Source organism: Phoenix dactylifera, unplaced genomic scaffold (genome assembly GCF_009389715.1).
Source record: "Phoenix dactylifera cultivar Barhee BC4 unplaced genomic scaffold, palm_55x_up_171113_PBpolish2nd_filt_p 000702F, whole genome shotgun sequence".
NCBI lineage: Eukaryota > Viridiplantae > Streptophyta > Magnoliopsida > Arecales > Arecaceae > Phoenix > Phoenix dactylifera.
Genome location: NW_024068084.1, coordinates 130,909 through 135,961, shown reverse-complemented (window position 1 = coordinate 135,961; position 5,053 = coordinate 130,909). Strand labels below are relative to the sequence as shown.

The following is a 5,053-nucleotide window of genomic DNA, read 5'->3' as shown; positions in this document are numbered from 1 at the left end:
CATGCCAATAATAAGCTTACCAGTTCATTACAAGTACATAGAATGGTTACTACAATCATCATAAACTAACGTCCCAATGTTCCTAGTGTCTACCCATCTACACTCATGTCATGTCAGATTTTCTTATCTCATAATTTATCCAATTATGCTCTGATACCATAAAAGTTGTCACGCCTCCAGCCCGAGATCGCGAGCCGGGGGTCCGCGCCAACCGCCGCACACCTGTAGGAAACTATCCCTACGAGCATGCAAGGCATCTAAACCAAACATCTCAATTATATATATATCTAAAATAATTCAGCTGAAATAAATGCAATCTTACTCCATTGACTGACCTAAATTATATAGTTTCACAGTTCTAAATATGCAGCAGAACAATAAAGATAAAACATCAATTTAAATAAAGCCTAATCTAGGATAACTTATGCTTCAATTCTTTTAGTCGCTCTCCCATTTTAAATCTCCGATAGGTTAGTTCTCGGAATCTGTAAAACAACAAGAAATTGTACAATGAGCTAGACAGCCCAGTAAGTAATAAATACCTTAACTAGTCAATTCATATAATAACATAAAATATAAATACAAATTATGATGAATCAACGTAATAACATAATCAATTCCTTTTCAAGCACAAATTCATTAAAATTCATATTTTTCAAAATATCTATATACATAATCATAAATCTGATTCGAAACAAATCACATTCATTTCATCAGCCTTTAGCTACGACCACACTTATACCTTGTGGCTAGGCCAGAAACTGAACCGCACTTATACCCTGCGGAGTGGGTCAGAATACCGCACTATACCCTGCGGAGTGGGTCAGAATACCGTACTATACCCTGCGGAGTGGCCAGAATTGCCAATGCATAACCCCCAATTGGCAGGGTGCAGAACATAGTCAGGCTGAGAGTTTCAAATCTAATGCACATCAAAATTCTTTTTGTAACAAAATAGATATATCATAATCCGATCTAAATATGCATATACGATGCAAGAACAGTAAATATAACAATAATCCGAAAAATATTATTTCAGTTCACATATCCATTTTTTATTCAAATCATTATCTCGTAAATTCATAAATCACATATAAATTCATTAACAATTTATTTAATGCAAAAATAATATTATATAAATGAAGAGTCTAGAAAAGGCAGTTTATTACTTACATCGAACGCGATCCACAACAAATCCAATTAATCTCACAAATTTCTCGCAGAACCTAATATCCAAAAATCATATTCTTCTTTTAAAATTCATCACAATATATATAAAACTTAAATTTTAACATTCTCCGAAGGGCCGACTCTGCAGAAGTGTCTAGCACCTCGGGTTCGTGTTCATACCCGTAAATCACTCTCCTCCCTTTATTTAATTATTATTATTATTTTTCCTTTCTTTTTTTCTTTTCTTTTTCTTTCTTTTCTTTTCTTTTCTTTTTCTTTTTTTTTTCTTTTCTTTTTTTGTTCTTTTCTTCTCTTCTCCAGAACCTTCTCCCGACTTCTTTCTTCCTTCCCCTCTTTCTTTCTTCTTTCTTTTTTTCTTCCTCCTCCTCCTCTTCTCCCGACTTCTTCTCCTCCCCCCCTTTCTTTCTTCTTCTTTCTTCTCCCACGAAGGGAGGTCGGCGAGCTCGGGAGACGTCAAGTCGAGGCCGGCGGCACCCACGGCGGCCGGCTCTCTCCTTGTTCCCGCGGAGGAGGTATGCGCACGGGAGGAGAAAAAGCCCGCAGCAGTCGGCCTTCTCCTTCTTCCCTCTCTTCTCCTTTCTTTCTTTCTTTCTCTCTTTCTCCTTCCACTATTCCTTCTCTGTTTTCACTGAACAGAGAAGAGGAACAAGGGAAGGTGGTGCTCTCCGGTCCTCAAGGTGGCCGCCACTGAGGGCTGGCGACGCCTGTGGCCGAAGGCATGCCGACTGCCACAGGTGCCTCCCCCTCCTTTTCCTTCTCTCTTCTTCTTCTTCTTCTTATTATTTTATCAAATGGTATAACAAAGTGGTGAAGCTAGAATCCTTACCTCAGCCCTGGCGAAGATCCGGCGGCTCCCTTCCAGCGGCAAACAGAGGAAGAAGATCACCTGAAAAAGAAATCCGGCTTCGACGGCTCCTTCTCTCTCTCTCTCGGGCGGCTGCACGTTGGGGTCTGGCGGCTTTTCTTCGGATGGCCTCACAAGAGAAGGAGAAGAAGCCCTAAAACAGGGCTTCCTTCTTCTTCGGGATGGATCCTTCCATCCCGCTGCGCACGTGAGGCTGAAACTTGGGACTGGGCCGGTCAAATGGACCGGGCCCAGTTCCAGGGTCTCACACTAGCAATAATCACAAGATATGCTAACAGGATTACAATTTTTGGTGCATTTCAAATTTGAATTTGAATTTCAAATATTAGTCATTGATAACAGACTTGATTCATGCAATCACAAGATATGCTACTATGATTGCCATTTTTAGTGCATTTCAAATTTGAATTTGAATTTCAAACATCAGCTATGTAATTGTCTTTCTCAATCTCGGAATATGCAAAATTACCATTTTTGTTGTATTTTAAATTTAATTTTAAAATTTGTAATTTAAACCTAAATCAATTGGAACAAATTTTTCATTTGTATTACATAACGTAAGCATGTGTTTATAAATATAATACAATATACAACAGTGGTAAATGTAACGGCTATTTTCATTCTTAAAAATTCTCTATTCTTTCGCCACAATCTTTTTTTTGTTACTTCTTGGAAGAACTTCACAGTTATAGTTTCCATAGAAAATTCAGATCTAAAGCTCTCACATTTCTGAAACCATGCTTCCATTGCTAGCCACATTGGAGAACTATTTGGTCTTGGCCAAGCATGGCAGCATAAAGATGCCTCAATGCTTGACTATATCAATTGACATCTGGCTTCTCCTTAACAGTTTCACATCAGAAGTTTTGAAGACACACAATCAACGTTATCCGTATGTGAGCTCATTCCCATGCAATTTTGGACCACTGACCAGAAAAAAAAGGAAAATAGAAAAGAAAAGAAATCAATGTAGAGAAACATTATAAGGTGGCTTCGTTTTCAGAAGTCTCATCGGCCTTCTATTTATTCACAAGGTTAATCTTATTTTTCTACCATTTTTTCATTATAGCTATAGTTTCTTCTTCTCCTCATCCTTCTTTCCTTCGTCTGCTAAACAGTGTTAAAAGGAGTAAAAGCTAAATTGGTTGAAGAGTCACGTCCATAGGACGATTTGATATTTTCTTGTTGACGGCTTCTGAAAGTGTCGTTCCAACCATCAAATAAGGACCACATACTACAATGGATATGGCTACCCAGTCCAAAAGGTATCCATCCTTCAAATTTTTTAATTTTAAATAAAACCTTCAAAATTTAAAAGCTAAGTCATGCAAGTATGAGAACAATTTTAGGGTGTTTTTTGTATTGTGCATATAATAAATGATGTGGCTTTAAATGAATTAGCCAATTAAAAGACAACATGTAGTATAATAGGGATTCAATTTCCCCTGGGCTCAAATTTGTGAGCTGATCCATATAAGAAAAACTCAGATAGCTTCTCACTCAGCCATGGACTGTACGTAGAGTTTGAATCTAGTGGAACAAAGGACTTTCTATCTATAAAAGAAGGCCCAAATGCTAGATATGCATAGGAGGACATATTTTGCTTTTATTTTCTGACCATTTTGCTCTCCCCTCGAACAGTTCTCCAGAGTCCTTTCTGACTTGAATTTTAGAGGGCCTTCGGCCGAATTAGTTTCGGCAACATTCGAGCTTTTCTTCCTTCTTGTGTACAGTGGACCAGTCAGGAGCCTTCTGACCACCAGATTAGATTTTGGCGACAATATATTGGTGCTGTCTCAGAAAAATAAAAGAGCGAGATTAGAAAAGATGAAGTCTAGAAGGAACAATGGACTGATAGTAGCAGGCAAGTTGCATGGAACAATCGAGCGAAATTTTCTAATTCTCACGGCTTGGATCCTCTTTCTGCACTAGTGGCTCCATAACATTCAGTCGCTATATCAGATGAGTAGTTCAATTTGCTCTTTCAGCAAATACAGAACTTATCTACAGTGGTGCAGAACCTACTTTCGGCGGACAACAAGGATCAAGCCAATGCATAACCTCAGATAGATCAACCTACACAAAATGACGACCATCCTCATCTGAGCAGCCTATAAAGAACTTAATAGAATAGCTAGGCTGAAATTTGCTCGCAGTCGAATTCGATACACAGAGAATCTCTATCAAGCCGACCTGAAAGGGTTCCTACAAAGAAAATGAACCTTAAGAGGCGGATCGAGGAGATGGATCGGAAGACTTGACGCTATGCTGCAGAACATAAAAGAGAAAGCAATTGGAGCACATGCCGACTTACCATGAGCCTCCCTTTACCAAAGAGATCAGATCATGGTGGATTTCTTACCCCCAAAATTCTTCCTTTCTGTGTGTGGGGCAGTAGACTACTACCTTCTTGGAGCACAGGTCAAATTTCGCCAGCAACAATAAATATTTAATAATAAAAATAGTTATCCTGACTACATACTAATAGGCACCTGGCTTCTCCTTACAGTTTCACATCAGAAGTTTTGAAGACACACAATCAACGTTATCTGTTGTGAGCTCATTCTCATGCAATTCTGGACCATTGGCCAGAAAAAAAGGAAAATAAAAAAGAAAAGAAATCAATGTAGAGAAACAGGAAAGCTGCAATCAGACAGCTCCGGATTCTTTATTTGAATGTCAAAACATTATAAGGTGGCTTCGTTATCAGTAGTCTCATCGGCCTTCTATTTATTCACAAGGTTAATGTTATATTTCTATCATTTTATCATTATAGCTATAGTTTCTTCTTCTCCTCATCCTTCTTTCCTTCGCCTGCTAACAGTGTTGAAAGGAGTAATAGCTAAATTGGTTGAAGAGTCACGTCCATAGGACGATTTGATATTTTCTTGTTGACGGCTTCTGAAAGTGTTGTTCCAACCATCAAATAAGGACCACATTACTATAATGGATGTGACTACCCAGTCCAACAGGGATCCATCCTTCAAATTTTTTAAT

The 5,053-nt window shown here is 38.5% G+C and overlaps 1 long non-coding RNA gene across 1 annotated transcript; it reads right to left on the bottom strand.

Annotated features, from left to right (window-relative positions):
- Nucleotides 1-3,476: 3,476 nt before the first annotated feature.
- On the bottom strand, nt 3,477-4,482 carry LOC120106952. Its single transcript, XR_005508930.1, has 2 exons — nt 4,371-4,482; nt 3,477-4,261 (listed from the first exon to the last, which is right to left on the bottom strand). It is a non-coding gene; the product is annotated as an uncharacterized LOC120106952 (long non-coding RNA).
- Between the last annotated feature and the right edge of the window lie 571 nt (nt 4,483-5,053).